Here is an 18,095-nt window from a genome sequence, read left to right on the forward strand (position 1 = left end):
GAGTCTTCCGGAAGTAGAGTCAAGTGTCTATGTTATATGAGTCAGTGGAAGTCTGACATGTGAAAGATGAATATAGAATTTGTATGACACTTGATGATTTGAGAAATTGTATGACATTTGATGATTTGAGAATTTGTATGAGACTTATGATTTATGTTTTATTTATTTCAAAGTGAAATTTTATAGAATTTTGTTTTATATGACTAGCTTACCCTGTTATTTGGTTGTGTTGTTTCTCTAACTGTGATGATCGTGTATTTACACAGGAGCAGATGAGATTGCAGGTAATAGAGCTCCTCAGTGAGCAGTAGAAGGATTAGATAGATTTAAATTGAATGCTTTGCTTTGTTTTGTTTTTAAACTTTTTGGATGTATATATTAAATCCCTATGAAGAGGGATATATTTTGAGATACAAATATGAGAAAACAATATATGTTTATATGTTAATTAGATATTGTACGCATATTATTTTATTTTATTTTTTTAAAAAAGTAAAAGTTAGGGATGTTACATTATGGTATCAGAGCTGTTCGAACCTTAGGAGACCTAAGGGTTATGGGGTTGTTTATGTGTGCTTTAGTTTGTTTGTTAGTAAAACTACATAGTTTAAAATTCTTAGGATTTAGCATGAATCTTTTTTGTGTGTTTTATAGAATGGCTCCTAGACCTCCTACCCCTCTCCAACCTTCTTCTAAGATGAATCAGATTGTCAGGGCTATTGAGATGATGACAAATGCTATCCAACAACAGAATGTGGCAATGGCTCAGAATCACCAGGCAGCAATGTATCATTGGGAAAATGCTAGATCTGCTGCAACAGCTTCCCATGTCAGTTTGTCCTAGGAACAGATGGGACTGACAGAGTTTATGAGGCATTCCCACTGAACTTGGGTGGGTTATGCCACTCCTGATCAAGCAGACCAATGGATAAGGGAGCTAGAGAAGATCTTTAGGGTAACCTCCTGCCCTGAGGATAAGAAATTGGTTTTTGCTACATATTTGTTGTTTGGAGAAGTAGAGTTCTGGTGGATGGGAGCTCAACAAATGATGGAAGCCAGAGCTGAAGTTTTGGACTGGGAGTGTTTTAGAGTGAAGTTTCTGGAGAAATATTTTCCAGACAGTGCAAGGTTTGCAAAGGAAGCTGAATTTCTCAAGTTGGAACAAGGAGAGATGTCAGCGAATGCTTATGCTGCTAGGTTTGAGTATCTAGCCAGATTCTACACCCAAGCTACCTCTGAGGCTTGGAGGTGTAGGAAGTTTGAAGAAGGTTTAAAACATGAGCTGAAGAAGACTATATCACCTATGTGCATCACGGAGTTTCCTGCCTTAGTGGAGAAGGCGAAGATGGTGGAGACCTTGGAAAAGGGTGATTCCAGGGTAATGAGATCACACCCAGGAGGGTCTTCTAGTGGGAAGGCCAAGGTACAACATCAACCACACAAGCCTTATGCTAGATCTCCACAGCATAGGACAGGAGCAGCTCCACCCCAGTTTCAGCAGCAACAATCATGGAAACTGATCCTGCCTGTTGACCGGAGCGCTGGAGAATGCCTCGTCAAAGGATCGACGTGCGCGCCGCTTCTCACTTCCGTTCCTCCTCTGGATCTATCTCAAGAACCTGCAAAGAAACGATACGGCGCCGCTGCGGCCGATCGCACTCCGACGCTCAAGTCAGTGGCGGTATCACCAAATACTAAGAACTGGAACCGTGCAAATCTCTCTCACAAACAGCTCTGTCTCTCGCAAGCGTAAAGTGTATGAACTGAACGTGCGTACCTTAGGAAATCTGTTAGGAACTCTTATATACCTGGTGATTTTCTCTCTCCTGGCAGTTACTGACTTGGACACGTGGCTCGTATCCAACCGTACACGTGCCATCATCTGGAGGCTCCCTGACTTGGCGCTACTTCTACTCTCATTTTGGCTAAGTTACCTATGCATGGTGCTGCCCAGTGCATAGCTAACTCAGGAGTGCGATCCCTACTGAAACTGGCGAGGTAGGGCCTTCATACACCTTCCCTGTGGTCTCGCCGGCCGCCTTCATAATCTGCTTTTCCTTTAACTTCGGCGATGTGCTTGTTCTGGCGATCTCCGACTGCCTGGTCGCCTGAGTCTGCATCTGGCGACTTCGTCCTCAACCTGGCGATCGCCTATTCTGGTAAGCTAGAGATCGGAACACGCCAACTTAACTATGGGCGACTACACGTGCCTCCTGACTTCCTTCTCAACTGTCAACCTGGCGCCTTGTCAACACGCCTACACTGTAACAGGATGCCACGTCATCGCATCCGGCCACCAGGGCAGTACACAAGCCCCCCAGTCTTAAGCGAAGACTTGTCTAGCGAAAAGACTGAAAAAGCCTTCGTTAACACCGGTCTACGTGGCATGGGCGCAGAATTCCAAGCGGTAGTACTTTCTGCTGCTCTGACGCTCCACCAAACTCTTCGCGCATCATTCGACACGTGGCTCTCATCAACGGCCATCTTCATCTGTCGTTAGCGCTTCCCCAAACCGTTCGAAAACCCTTAAACCCCTTACGCTCCTACTGTTCCATCACTTTCTTCACACTTGCATACACTCTCCTTCTCTTCTGCGAAAGCTCTCGACGTTCCTCGACGCTCTAGATCACCAACTCCCCTTAACATTCTCCCGATCATCGAAAGGTAACTACTTTCCTTCATCTGCTGGGTTTTCTTGCATTTTCACCGATTTGCATCATCCTATAACTGTCTGGTGCATACGTTGTGGGCTGTTTTTCCATTTCTCCTTCTGCGTGACTTAGGGCTTTGCCGATTGTCGCAACGAACTCACATTCGTTCGTCTTTCACCTTCCATTCATGATTGAGTCAGCCTTCGTAACCCTTCTGATCATTTTTCCTTCCTCCTTCGTTTGCAGTTGCTACCATGACTCGCACGAAGATCACCCCGAACCCCCCTCCGTCAGCGCGAAACCCCCCTTCACAAGCACACGACTCTTCGCAAGTTCGTGGTGCTCCCTCATCGCAGGCTGTGAGGCCCGCGTCTTCTCAAACCACTCTGGCCCAGGCGACTCCACCAAACGCTGGAGGAGCCCCCACCCCACTGCCAGACTTCAAGAAGTTATACTCATGGGCTAACTCAACCCTCTTAAAGGAAACGTCGTCGGTGAACACCGCGGGAGCGGTTCTGCGATTGACCAATGGGGACGAGGCCCACCAATCATTCCACAAGGAGCACGATGAGAGAATGATGGTGCTGCCTTGCCCAGCCACCCTGCCAGTGTGCGTAGATGATAAAGTGAGCGCCGACGGGCCCTTCTGCTTCGTCTACACCACTCTCTTCAAGAAAGTTAAACTCAGGTTCCCTCTCACTCGATTTGAGAGGGAACTGTTAACCGAGCTCAATATCGCTGCCGCCCAGCTTCACCCCAACAGCTGGGCGTTCGTCCGAGCTTTTGAGGTAACGTGCGCCCACCTGGGGTTGCCTGCGTCAGTGGACGTATTTTTGTTTCTGTTTGAGGCCAAACACCCAGGCGATCGCCTGTGGGTCAGTCTGAACGCCATTGCTGGGAGATCCATCTTCACCATCTTCCAGCAGTCATATAAGGATTGGAAGGGGAAGTTCATCCAGGTCCGCGCAAACGACAAAGACCCTTCCCTTCTCGACGGTTTCCCCTTGTACTGGGTGGACAAGGGGAAAAAAGAGTCCAAGAGCTGCTTCAGGAAGCCTAGAAGTCCTGATAGCATGGGAGCTTTGGACAGAGACCTTTGTCTCTTCTGGAAGAGGGTGGCGGATGCCCACATAACATTCTTGACCCCCACCCTAATTTCCTTCGAGTTCTTTGAGGACCAGTTGGAATTTCAAATAGGTTAGGACGCTACATCTTTGTCTTGTCATTGCTTCCGATATTGTTTCTGGGCGTCTTGTGCAATACACACAAGACTTTGGTTTTATCTTTTCTGCATATGCCTGCTTTGCTGTCTTATTGTCTTGTATACTTACCCCTTTCTCCTTTGAGCTAACTTACGCACTTTCATTTCATGCAGACACCATGTTGGGTAAGAACATGCTCGCCGATTTAAAGGCGCTCGCCCGCAATCATGGGTTGGCGACCAGCTCCCAGACGGTTCCCAACTCAGCGGTCGAGAAGGCCATCATCCAGGGGCGATCACCGCCTAAGGCGCCCGCCCAACGAAAGAAACTGGTCCTTAAGAGGCCAAAGCGGAAGGCCCCCCAAGTTGTCCAAGAGGATGAGGAAGAGGACGACGAGGTCACTGAGGATGGCCTCGTTACAAAGAGGAAAAGGGTGGCACCACCCTCTCCACCTGCCCCACCCCCTCTTCCAGCTTCAACACCACCGTCAACACCTGCCCCTCCTCCCTCATCGCCAACGCCACGAGCCCCTTCACCACCAGTCCAAGCAGTCCCATTGGCCACTGCGCCGCCTGCAACTGAGGCCCAAGAGCCAAACTTCTTAGAGGACCCCCCGAGCGCCTCCACTCCACATATATCAGCAGGAGGGGGCCCTCCTTCCAACACCTCAGCTGCAGGAGTCGTTCCAATCGGGGATGAGGCCGCTCACACCTCTCCAATCCTAATCACCGAGTCCCCGATTGCGTCGCCGCGCCAAGAAGCAAACACCGAAAATATTGCTAAGGAAGGCGGCGACGAGAACCCTCAACAAGCCCCCCTGGCGCCTCTCCAAGCTGCAAATCTTTCTCTCGAGGTCACGAGGATGTGGGAACCTCTGACTGCTAAGCTCAAAACCATTGCAGAGGATATCCCATCAATCATAACGAGAGCTGTGGAGAGCTCCACCAGGCGGCTACAGGATGACATCTACAACCTCAAGACCGAGAACAGCACAATGAAGGTCGAGGTGGAGAAGGTTTCATTCAGCCTAACGCTCGCGGAAATGGAACATTCTCGAGTGGAGGATGCCCTAAACACCGAGCTTAGGCTTGCGCGCAAGGAAGCTGTTGACCTTCGCCGCAAAGTCCATGAACTTGCCCAAGAAAAGGTCGAACTCGAAAGCCGAATCGTGCCTCTGCGTACCAAGGCGAGCAACCTGGAGGCTCAAATTCAAGCCAATGCCGACAAGGTACAGAAGCTGGAGCAAAGGTCGATCGACCGTGAGAAGCTACTTGGGCAAGTAGAGAAAGCAAGAGACGACGCCATGGCTGATCTCTCCGAGGCAAACAAAGAGAAGGTGAAGATGGTTGCCGAGTTGGCCCAGGCTCAAACAGAATCTAAGAAGGTGGCTGACGACCTTCTTCAAGCTCAAGAGACCAACAAACAACTCCAAAAACAGGTCGAAGAGCTGGAGCAGCAGAACAAGGAGCTTAAGCAGCAGGTTGAAGGATTTCAGAAGCAAATCGAAGAACTTAAGCTAAGCTCTGCTCAGATTCTGGTTGCTGGGTTTGATGCCGCTCGAGAACAGTTTGCATGCCTCTTCTCTGATCTTGACCTTAGCATGGTGTCGTTAGACAACGAAGTGGTAGATGGGAAGGTCGTTCCCGCCGAAGGCTCAACCAACTCTACCCCATCTGCCTCTTTATGAATTCACTTGTATTTATCTTGTAAAAACTCTTGCACATGTATTTTGAACAGCTACTTATTTCAATAGCGAAATTTGGATATGTCTTCTGACTTCTCTTGAGCGCTTTACTTTCTTTGTATGCCTAACTCTGCTACGCTTAACTTAGCGATTTTGCAAACATGACCTTTGGCGTAACTTCTTCGAGCTGATTCGAACTTAAGCAATAATCGCTTTAAACAACTTGTACCCCTGAGGCACTAACCTGATCGTAAGAAAAGTTCCAAGCAATGAACTGTGATTCAATCATTGGTTCAAACAACGTCCCACTTGACCCACTTTATCAAACAAGTCTTTCAGCCTTCTCGCCGTGTTTGAACTTTCGCGATCACCTAGACCTCTTGGCAACACCAGCTTTCCTTAGCCTCAGGCTTTGGCAGTCATCTCTTTATCTGAGGCAGAAATGCCCTTTGGGACCTTCCTTTACCTCCCCTGAACCTCAGAGCTAAAGACTGGCTGGCTAGGCGTTCTCTTCGAACCTACCTTAGCCACCTTTCAAGCTTCTTCCACCCTCTTCGCCATACCTGAACTCGTTCAAGACGAGAAGGATTTTATCTTGCCTATACTCGCGCACAGGCGAGAAGGTCTTTTAACTCGCCTGAACTCGCTCATCGGCGAGAAGGACTTTTGCTCGCCTGAACTCGCTCATCGGCGAGAAGGACTTTAAACGGCCTTAACTCGCTCGACGGCGAGAAGGACTTTGTCAGGTGCCTCAACTTGCCCAGGGTGTACATCTCCTCCCCCCTGGATGCATTGAGGACCTTTTCTTTCTCACGCCTGCACTCGCTTCGACGGCGAGGAGGTCTTTGATGGGCCTTAGTTCGCACAACGGCGATAAGGACTTTATCCGGTGCCTCAACTTGCCCAGGGCGTACATCTCCTCCCCCCTGGATGCACTGAGGACCTTTCTCGCCTGCGCCCGCACAACGGCGAGGAGGTCTTTAACTTGCCTCAAAACACGCGAGGGCGTTGAGGTCTTCCATCTGGTGCCTCCGATCGCCGAAAAACGATGAGGACTTTAAAAATTTAACTGGTGCCTCTAATCGCCGAAAAACGATGAGGACTTTAAAAACTTAACTGGTGCCTCTAATCGCCGAAAAACGATGAGGACTTAAAAACTTAACTGGTGCCTCTAATCGCCGAAAAACGATGAGGACTTTAAAACTTCAGAAAACACGCGACATATCTTTTCGTGCCTCAAATCATGTACGAATGACAAGGTCTTTCTTCGAAACTTTTGGAAATAACACATATGCGATCTGAAAACACCTTATACTTCGAAAACTCTTCTTTTATTGGGTGGCCTCATTAAAAACCCTCCTTAGGGAAAGAAGAGTGCCCCCTTAAAACTGTTTTAACAGAGACATTGCAATGTAATACTTGTGTTTGTCTTTACTTACAAAGCTCTTAGCTATAGTACAACTTCAGGTGTGTGGCGTTCCAGGTACGAGGGATCGCCCCCCCTTCCAACGTCTCCAAGCGATAGGCTCCGTTCCCGAGTGACTCGGTTATTCTGAACGGTCCAGTCCACTTGGGTGATAGCTTATTCTCCATCTCGTACTGGTGGGCCTTTCTCATCACCAGATTGCCTTCTCTAAACTGCCTTGGCATCACCTTTGAGTTGTACCTTCGCTCGACCCTTCTCTTCACCGCCTCAGCCTTCAGCCTTTCCTCCTCCCTGACTTCGTCCAGCAGATCCAGGTTCAGTCTTCTCTCTTCATTCGAGTCTTCCTCTACAAAGTTCTGGAATCTCGGCGAGCTCTCCTGAATCTCGACTGGAATCATGGCATCACACCCATAGACCAAGCTAAACGGGGTCTCATGGGTTCCTGACTGCTCGGTGGTGTGGTACGCCCAAACTATTCGGGGTACCTCCTCAGCCCAACTCCCCTTGGCTTTCTCGAGCCTCCTCTTCAAACCTCTCAGCAACACTCGGTTAGCTGATTCCACCTGGCCATTAGTCTGAGGGTGCTCGACGGATGCAAACACTTGCTGAATTCCGACCTCTTCGCAAAGCTTCTTCAACAGGTGGCTCGCAAACTGAGTCCCATTATCTGATACCAGGCGCTTAGGCACTCCAAACCGGCACACAATATTCTTCCATACAAAGCCTTCGATCTTGTGCGCGGTGATCTGGGCTACTGGTTCTGCTTCAATCCACTTGGTGAAATACTCAATCGCAACCAACAAGTACTTCATCTGCCTGATCGCCAGTGGAAAAGGTCCCAGGATGTCGATTCCCCAAGTATGAAATGGCCAAGGGCTATAGATCGACCTCAACTCCTCGGGAGGCGCCTTGTGCCAATCGGCGTGCTGCTGGCATTGTTTGCAGCACTGGGCGTACTTCTTGCAATCTTCTCTCATGGATGGCCAATAGTAGCCTGCACGGAGAGTCCTCGCGGCCAGAGCTCGACCCCCGACGTGACTTCCACATATTCCGTCGTGGAGCTCTGCCATAATCCTCGTGCACTTCTCGCCGTGTATACATTCCAGGAGTGGGTGAGTGAATCCAAACCTGTACAGATCGCCATCAATCAATGTATACTTGCTGGAATTTTTCTTTACCTTTCTAGCTTCTGTTGGATCTAGCGGGAGGAGACCATCTGCCAAGCACCGCTTGTACTGTGTTATCCAAGTGTCTGACTCGTGGGTGGCGCAGACCTGTATCACGTCCACCTTCTTTCCTCGACATGCTCTAATCCTTGGCGATCTCAGAGTTTCTTGCGTCAAAGATTTATGGCTTCTCGCTGCTCTCTCCGTCGACCTGCTTATCTGAAGGACCAGGTGATCTGCTACAAATGCCCTCGGCGTCTTCAAAGTTTCTTGAATCACTGTCCTCTGCCTACCCCCCTTGCCTGAGCTGGCGAGCTTAGCAAGCAAGTCAGCTCGAGCATTCTGTTCGCGGGGGACATGCACCACTTCAAAAGAGGCAAAGGAACTCTTCAATTCCTGCACATACGCCAAGTAAGCCGCCATTTGTGGATCTTTGGCCTGGAACTCGCCTGTTACTTGCCCTGTGACCAGCAGCGAGTCACTCTTAGCCATCAGCACCCTGGCTCCCATTTCCTTAGCCAGCAGAATCCCGGCGATCAGCGCCTCATACTCTGCTTGATTGTTGCTGGCTTTGAAGGCGAATCTCAACGATTGTTCGATCAGCACGCCGTTGGGTCCTTCCAATATGACTCCAGCACCACTACCCTGCTGGTTTGACGATCCATCCACCGAGAGTACCCAACGGAAATCATCTCCCTCAACCCGCGTCGCCTCTGAAGAGAGCTCGACTACGAAATCCGCAAAGATTTGCCCTTTGATCGGGCCTCGAGGCTCATATTTAATGTCAAACTCCGACAACTCGACTGCCCACTTCACCATTCTTCCTGCAACGTCAGGTTTCTTCAAGACCTTCTGGATGGGCAGGTCAGTCATCACCAATATCGTGAAACTGTGGAAATAGTGGCGCAACCTCCTCGCCGAAAACACCACAGCCAACGCAGCCTTCTCCAGGGCCTGGTATCTCGTTTCTAGGCCCTACAACACTTTACTCACGAAATAAATAGGCTTCTGAGCCTGATCCTGGTCCTGGGCGAGCATCGCACTCACCGCCCTCTCAGTCACAGCGAAATACAACCTGAGAGGGATTCCCGCCAATGGTTTGCCCAGAACCGGCGGGCTCGCCACATATTCCTTTAGCTTGACGAAAGCTTCCTCGCACTCTTTCGTCCAAGCGAACTTGTTGTTGCGCCGCAGACACTGGAAATAGGGATGTCCCTTTTCTCCGCTCGCCGACACGAAGCGGGATAGGGCCGCCATCCGACCCGTCAGCTGCTGGACTTCTTTCACTGTAGTCGGGCTTCTCATCGCCAAGATGGCGGCACACTTGTCCGGGTTGGCCTCTATCCCTCTTTCAGTCAAGAGAAAACCCAAAAATTTTCCAGCCTCCACGCCGAAAATGCATTTCTCCGGGTTGAGCTTCAACTTGAACTTGGCGATCGTTGTGAACAATTCTTCCAAGTCTGCAACGTGCTTGCTTTTCTCCTGTGAGGTCACGACCATGTCATCGACGTAAGCTTGCACGTTCCTTCCCAGCATCGGTGCAAGTACTCGATCCATCAGCCTCTGGTACGTGGCCCCCGCGTTCTTCAGCCCAAACGGCATCACCTTATAGCAGTAGCACGACCTCTCCGTCATGAAGGCTGTCTTTTCTTCATCGAGGGGATGCATCTTGATCTGATTGTAGCCCGAGAAGGCATCCAGGAAACTCAGCAGCTTGCACCCTGCAGCACTATCAACCAGGGCATCAATGCTTGGTAAAGGATACGAATCCTTTGGGCAAGCCTTATTCAGGTCGGTGAAATCGACGCACATGCGCCATTTCCCGTTGCTCTTCTTTACCAGCACGACATTTGCCAGCCACTCAGGGTACTGGACTTCCCTGATGTGGCCTGCAGCGAGGAGTTTCTGGGTCTCATCCTTGATCGCCTGCCTCCTTTCTTCATTAAATTTCCTCCTTCTTTGCCGCACCGGTCTCACCATGTTGTCCATCGCCAGATGATGGCACAAGAAGTCGGGATCGATCCCGGGCATGTCCGAAGCGGACCAGGCAAACGCGTCCAGATGCCGTTCAATCACCTTGGCAATCTGGTCCTGGAGATCGACCTCCAGAGATCTTCCGAGCTTGAAAACTTTCCCCCCGATCTCCTTCTCGAGCCACTGCTCGACAGGCTTGGGCCTTGATTCTCTGGCGATCACCGCCTTGGTGATTCCCAGCTCCCTGGCTTCCTCCGGTCGATTCCGCGCCTCTTCTTCCTCCAGGCCAGCATTTCTCTCCCCCAGCTCAGCATCTACCATCTCTACGTCCCTTCCGGCGGCCTCCTCCATCACCGGCGGTCTGGGCTTCACACCGGGAGGTGGGGTGGTTGTAACATAGCTGACTGATCTTTTGTTTTTCAGGCTATTTTCATAGCACTTTTTCGCTTCCTTCTGATCAGACTTTATCGTGATCACCACCCCTTCCATGGACGGCAGCTTCACCTTCATGTGCCGAGTCGATGGAATTGCGCCTATCCTGTTGAGAGTGGGCCTTCCCAGCAAGATGTTATATGCTGAAGGGGCGTTTACGATGAGGTACTTGATTTTCTCCGTCCTCGACCCAGCCTCATCGGTAAACGTGGTTCTCAGCTCAATGTACCCCCTGACTTCCACCTGGTCGCCAGCGAACCCATACAAGCACCCTCCATAGGGCCTCAGCTGGTCAAGGGGCAACTCTAGCTGCGTGAAAGTCGGCCAGAACATCACGTCTGCCGAACTTCCTTGGTCCACCAGAACTCGGTGAACCTTCCTCCCCGCCGTGATCAACGAAATAACAATGGGATCGTTGTCGTGAGGCACAACGTCCCGAAGATCCTGCTTGGTGAACGTAATGTCCACTTCGGGCGAGTGATCTTCAAACATGTCCACCGACATCACCGATCGCGCGTACTTTTTCCTCTGCGATGCGGTGCATCCACCACCTGAGAAACCCCCTGCAATGGTGTGGATCTCCCCATGGATAGGCATCTCGTGTTGCTGGGCTTCTCCCCCTGCCGGCTGGGAACTCGACGCTCCTCCGGTCCTTCTGTCCAGCAGATAGTCGTTTAGGAACCCGCTCTTAACCATATCGTCGAGCTGGTACCCTAAAGACAAACACGAGTCCGGGTTGTGGCCAAAGCACTGGTGGAACTCGCACCAGACATCCGGCTTCGACCCTAGCACCTTGTCGCCCACCTTCTCGGGCGCCTTCAATCTAGCAGATATGTTAGGGATAGCGATCAGGTCCGCTAGTCCCATGACGAATTTGTGCTTAGGCGGGCGGTTGTATTCCCGGCATGCTGGTTGTTGGCGTGCTGGCGGTTGGCGCGCTTGGCTTCTTCCCTTGTTTCTCCTATCGTAAGGATAGCGAGTCCTTTGATCCTTTCTGGCCGCCGCTGCCGTTTCCAGCACCCTCTGTGGCTGGATCCTGGTCTGGGCGCGTGGCCTGACGGGAGCCACACTGCCCCTCTTCTCAGCGACCTCACTCTCGTCGGCGATGTGAGCCACCGCAAGTCGCCTGACTTCAGCAAACGTCGCTGGATGAGCCCTGATCAAGGCTTCGCAGAATGGCCCTGGCTGCACGCCCTTCTTGAAGGCATAAACCAGCATTTCTTCATCCTTGGCCGACGACCTGACCATCTGCGCTCCGAAGCGATTGAGGTAGTCTCTGAGGGACTCCCCATGGTACTACCTTATATCAAACAGATCATAGGACACTCTGGGCGGTGCCTTGTTCACAATATACTGCTCGACAAAGATTTTCGAGAATTGCTGAAAATTAGTTATGTGGCCATTAGGCAGGCTCACAAACCACTCCATCGCCGTTCCCTGGAGCGTGCTCACAAACATCTTACAATAGACAGCATCCGACCCCCCTAACAGCATCATCTGTGTGTGGAACGTGGTCAGATGAGCCTCTGGATCTTCCACGCCAGTAAAAACAGCTTTAACCGGGACCACGCTCGTGGGAATTGGCGTGTCGGTAATCGCCTGAATGAAAGGCATTGGGAAAACACGAGGCGGCGTTGACGGTGCCACCTCCTCAGCGGAAGAACGAACCTGCTGCTCCTGAAGAGCTCGACGTAGCTCCTCAGCTACCTTGTTGAGCTCCTCGTTTCTGGCGCGAGAGGCGACCAGGTCTTCATGTATCCTGGCCTGCTCGACACGCGAGGCTTCTACAGTAGCCTGCAATGAGCGCATCATTTCTGCCATCTGCGCCATGGTCATGGCGGCGTCGCCTTCAGCTGCGACGGGAGCCACGGGACTGGAACGATTGCTTCTCATCTTTCTCATTAACTTCAGCGAACCACAGAAGTACAGCAAATAACACTTCAACCACGAACGAATCAGCGACCGATCGGAGAAGATTCAAGAAACTGCGCAGGGACTTCAAGAAACCGCGAACCTTCAAAGAAAAACGCAGCTTCACCAAGACCACCGTTTCCCCGCGAACCAAACAACCACTCAAAAGAACCCGAATCCACCGATCGAAAAACCAAACGAACGGTTTAAAACACAAACTTCACCGAACGAAACTCAAAGAAACCAAGAACGACGGTTGCACCAGCACACAACCGCGCAGAAAACCTCGAAAACCTCCACGAACTCACGCTGTGGATGGGAGCACGTTTTACACGGTCCCACGGTGGGCGCCTGATGATCCTGCCTGTTGACCGGAGCGCTGGAGAATGCCTCGTCAAAGGATCGATGTGCGCGCCGCTTCTCACTTCCGTTCCTCCTCTGGATCTATCTCAAGAACCTGCAAAGAAACGATACGGCGCCGCTGCGGCCGATCGCACTCCGACGCTCAAGTCAGTGGCGGTATCACCAAATACTAAGAACTGGAACCGTGCAAATCTCTCTCACAAACAGCTCTGTCTCTCGCAAGCGTAAAGTGTATGAACTGAACGTGCGTACCTTAGGAAATCTGTTAGGAACTCTTATATACCTGGTGATTTTCTCTCTCCTGGCAGTTACTGACTTGGACACGTGGCTCGTATCCAACCGTACACGTGCCATCATCTGGAGGCTCCCTGACTTGGCGCTACTTCTACTCTCATTTTGGCTAAGTTACCTATGCATGGTGCTGCCCAGTGCATAGCTAACTCAGGAGTGCGATCCCTACTGAAACTGGCGAGGTAGGGCCTTCATACACCTTCCCTGTGGTCTCGCCGGCCGCCTTCATAATCTGCTTTTCCTTTAACTTCGGCGATGTGCTTGTTCTGGCGATCTCCGACTGCCTGGTCGCCTGAGTCTGCATCTGGCGACTTCGTCCTCAACCTGGCGATCGCCTATTCTGGTAAGCTAGAGATCGGAACACGCCAACTTAACTATGAGCGACTACACGTGCCTCCTGACTTCCTTCTCAACTGTCAACCTGGCGCCTTGTCAACACGCCTACACTGTAACAGGATGCCACGTCATCGCATCCGGCCACCAGGGCGGTACAGAAACCTAGATGTTTCCATTGTGGTGGACCACATACCACTAATATGTGCACCAAGGGAACTCCAGAGAAAAGATGTTTTACATGCCAAAAGATGGGACATTTTGCTAGAGATTGTCCTAACAAGAATAGGATGACTCCATCAGGCGATTTTCAGCAATTTAGGAGTGAAGGCAGTAGACCTCAGGCAACAGGGAGAGTTTTTGCTATGTCAGGAGCTGAAGCATCTCAGTCAGGTAACTTGGTACAAAGTCTATGTTATATAGCTGGTAGATGTGTTAAAGTTTTGTTTGATTCAGGAGCGACACATTCTTTTGTATCAAGTTTGTGTGTAGATGAGATGGGTCTTTTAGTGAAAGAGTTGTCGTTTGAACTGATGGTCTGTACACCTACATCAGTAAAAGTATTGACCCCTACAGTTTGCTCTGAATGTCCAGTAATAGTAGAGGGACGCAGGTTCAAAATAAATTTGATCTTTCTACCTACCTCTTCAGGATCTGGATGTTATCCTAGGAATGGATTGGCTATCTGCCAATCACATTCTCATAGATTGTGGTCAACAGAAAATCATGTTTTCAGATTTCAAAGAGTCAGATGTGATATCTGCTCAGCATGTGTGGTCAGAATTGAAAGAAGGATCAAGATGCTTTGTAATCTTAACTCAGATGAAAGTGAAGAATGAAGAAGAAATGAGCAGTATACATGTGGTGAAGGATTTCATGGATGTATTTCCAAAAGAAATACCTGGATTACCTCCCAAGAGAGAAGTGAAATTCTCTATTGATTTGGTACCTGGAGCTGGACCAATGTCAATGGGACCCTATAGAATGGCTCCAGCTGAGTTGATTGAACTAAAGAAGCAAGTTGAAGATTTGTTGGAGAAACGATTCATCAGGCCCAGTGTATCTCCATGGGGGGCTCCGGTGCTTCTAGTTAAGAAGAAAGATGGAGGGTCTCGGTTGTGTGTAGATTACAGACAGTTGAATAAGTTGACCATCAAGAACAAGTATCCTCTGCCCAGAATTGATGATTTGATGGATCAGTTACATGGAGCTTCAGTGTTCTCAAAGATTGATCTGAGATCTGGATATCACCAGATTTTGGTAAAGGCTGAAGATGTTCAGAAGACAGCCTTTAGGTCTCGTTATGGACACTATGAACATGTGGTGATGCCGTTTGGAGTAACAAATGCTCCAGCTCTGTTCATGGATTACATGAATATAATTTTTCGTCCTTTCTTGGATAAGTTTATTGTAGTCTTTATAGACGACATACTTATTTATTCAAGAACCAAGAAAGAACATGAAGAACATCTGAAGATAGTGTTGGAGATTCTGAGGGAGAAGCAATTATATGCTAAGTTCTCTAAGTGTGAGTTCTGGCTGAAGGAAGTCAACTTCTTAGGGCATGTAATATCAGCTCAGGGGATCTCAGTAGATCCAGCCAAGGTAGAGGCAGTGCTTCAGTGGGAACGTCCTAAGACAGTCACTGAGATAAGAAGTTTCGTGGGTCTAGCTGGTTACTATCGGAGGTTCATTGAAGATTTTTCCAGGGTAGTAGCTCCTTTGACTCAGTTAACCCGCAAAGATCAACCTTTTGCTTGGACTGACAGATGTGAGCAGAGTTTCATAGAGCTGAGGAAAAGGTTAACTAGTGCTCCGGTGTTAGTGATTCCTGATACAGGAAAACCTTTTGAAGTTTACTGTGATGCTTCCTATCAGGGTTTGGGTTGTGTCTTGATGCAAGAGAAAAGAGCAATTGCATATGCTTCAAGGCAACTTAAAGTTCATGAGAGAAACTATCGTACTCATGACTTAGAGTTGGCAGCCGTAGTGTTTGCTTTGAAGATTTTGAGACATTATTTTTATGGAGCTCAATTTCAGGTGTTCAGTGACCATAAAAGTTTAAAATATTTGTTTGATAAAAAAAGAGTTGAATATGAGACAAAGAAGATGGATGGAATTTCTGAAGGATTATGATTTTCAACTGATGTATCATCCAGGGAAGGCTAATGTAGTTGGAGATGCTTTGAGTAGAAAGTCAATGCAAGTGTCAGCTATGACGATTGAAGAGCAGAAGTTGATTGAGCAGTTCAGGGATTTAAATTTGGGAGTGGAATTCCATGTTAATCATATTAGTTGTAGTAAGTTAACTATAACTAATGATTTCCTTGGAATAATAAAGGAAAAGCAGTTAGAGGATCCTAGTCTAAAGCGTATTGTGGATTTACTAGGTACAAATCAAGCTAAAGACTTTGTGATGGGAGAAGATGGGATTTTGAGATTTAATGGCAGAATTTGCATTCCTGCAAATGAAGAGCTGAAGAGAATGATTCTAGAAGAGGGTCATAAGAGCCATCTTAGTCTACATCCTGGTATGAATAAGATGTACCAAGATTTGAAGGAGTCCTTTTGGTGGTCAGGCATGAAGAAAGAAATAGCTCAGTATGTTGTTGCTTGCTTAACATGTCAAAAGGCAAAGGTAGAGCATCAAAGACCTGGTGGTTTGTTGCAGTAGTTAGATATTCCTGAGTGGAAATGGGATAACATTGCTATGGATTTTGTTACTCATTTACCAAGATCAGTAAGGGGTCATGATGCAGTATGGGTAATAGTTGATCGACTGATAAAGAGTGCTCACTTTCTCCCAGTTAATTTGAGGATATCTATGGCCAAGTTGGCACAATTGTACATCAAAGAGATTGTAAGATTGCATCGGGTGCCTTCTAGTATTGTTTCGGATAGAGATCCCAGATTTACTTCACGGTTTTGGCAGAGTCTACAAGATTCTTTGGGAACTAGATTGAGAATGAGCTCTGCATATCATCCTTAAACAGATGGGCAGTCTGAGAGAACGATCCAATCCTTAGAAGATCTGTTAAGGACATGTATCTTGGATCATTTGGGAAGTTGGGATGAGATGTTGCCTTTGGTGGAGTTTACTTACAATAATAGTTATCATGCTAGTATTGGGATGGCACCATATGCAGCTTTGTATGGGAGGAAATGCAGAACTCCTTTATGTTGGTATCAGGACGGTGAAACAGTTTTGGTCGGGCCAGAGTTAATTCAACAGACCACTGAGAAGGTGAAGCAGATACAAGACAGAATGAAAGCTTCTCAAAGTAGGCAGAAATCATATGCAGATCAAAGGAGAAAGCCTTTGGATTTTGCAGCTGGAGATCATGTGTTCATGAAAGTGACACCAACCAAGGGTGTAGGACGAGCTATCAAATCAAGGAAGTTATCTCCTAAGTTTATTGGACCATATCAGATCCTAAAGAAGATAGGTCCAGTGGCTTATGAGATTGCTCTACCTCCTCAATTAGCAAACCTGCATAATGTCTTTCACGTATCACAGCTAAGGAAGTACATCCCAGACCCTAGTCATGTGTTGGAAGTGGATAATGTGCAAATCAAGGATAACTTGTCTTTTGAAGCAATCAGAGTAAACAGCTCAGAGGCAAGACCATCAATATGGTGAAGGTAGTGTGGGATGATAAATCGGGTGATTCAACTTGGGAATTAAAAGAAACCATTAGAGAAACCTATCCATATCTCTTTTCTGGTAAGTCAATTTTCGGGGACGAAAATTTTTTTCTTGTTGGGGAGAATGTAAGGATCTAGATAATAACCTTAGAGTAGAAGTGGTATATTTTAAATGATACCTGAATATTTTATTATTAAAATGAAAAAGGGCATATAAATAGAAAAATCAGTTATTCAGGTTTCATTTTAAAAGAACCACCATCTCTCTAAAAGTTTCCTTTTCCTTTCTCTCCCTTCTCTCCAAGATTCTGATCTCTTCGCTCATCAGTTTGACGATCAGAATATACCGTTAGACTCCTGGCAGCGAAGACTACAAGTCTACCCGATCAGAATCTCTTATAGAGTAAGTTCAGTTTTGTTCTTCTTTTTCCTTTTCTCTCCCTTTTCTTTAAGATTCTTACTACCTCCTTATCAGTTTGGCGATCGGAGTCTGCCGTTGGACTCTTGGTAGTGAACCCTATAAGTTTGCTGGATCAAAATCTCAGATGGAGTAAGTTCCTTCTTGGCTCCTTTTTCTTTTGAGTTAATTTTGATATTATTAGATTTTGTACGGGTTAATCTTAGATTTTGTACGGGTTAATCTCGGTTAAATCAAGGTCCTAATTATATAGTTAGATTTTGATTAGGACTCTGTGGTGCAGGTTAATTACCTTTAGGTTTTTGGTAGATTTGGAGCTCTTAGTGAGCATCAGCTAAAGTTCAGGTAAGGGAAGCTAGTCTTATTATTTTCAATGAAACCATAGGTTAGAAGATTCTGGATTTGGAGGTGACGTGGTCACCAATTTCAATTGTTTTTGCTTGCAGGATTTTGTTGTAACTGTCTGAGATTGAAACTGTTTTGAGATTGAAACTGTTTCGAGATTGAAATGTAAAATTTAGTTATAGTAGATGATGTAGAATGTATATAAGTTTGGAATTGAATGAATTACTGAATGTATTTGAAAAAGGTTTGTGATG

At 47.9% G+C, this 18,095-nt stretch overlaps 1 pseudogene; it reads left to right on the plus strand.

Annotated features, from left to right (window-relative positions):
* The first annotated feature begins 655 nt into the window (after positions 1-655).
* On the plus strand, positions 656-15,569 carry LOC137829135 (uncharacterized; annotated as a pseudogene).
* Positions 15,570-18,095: the final 2,526 nt, after the last annotated feature.

This window comes from Phaseolus vulgaris, chromosome 7, assembly GCF_051622355.1.
Source record: "Phaseolus vulgaris cultivar YP4 chromosome 7, ASM5162235v1, whole genome shotgun sequence".
Taxonomy (NCBI): Eukaryota; Viridiplantae; Streptophyta; class Magnoliopsida; order Fabales; family Fabaceae; genus Phaseolus; species Phaseolus vulgaris.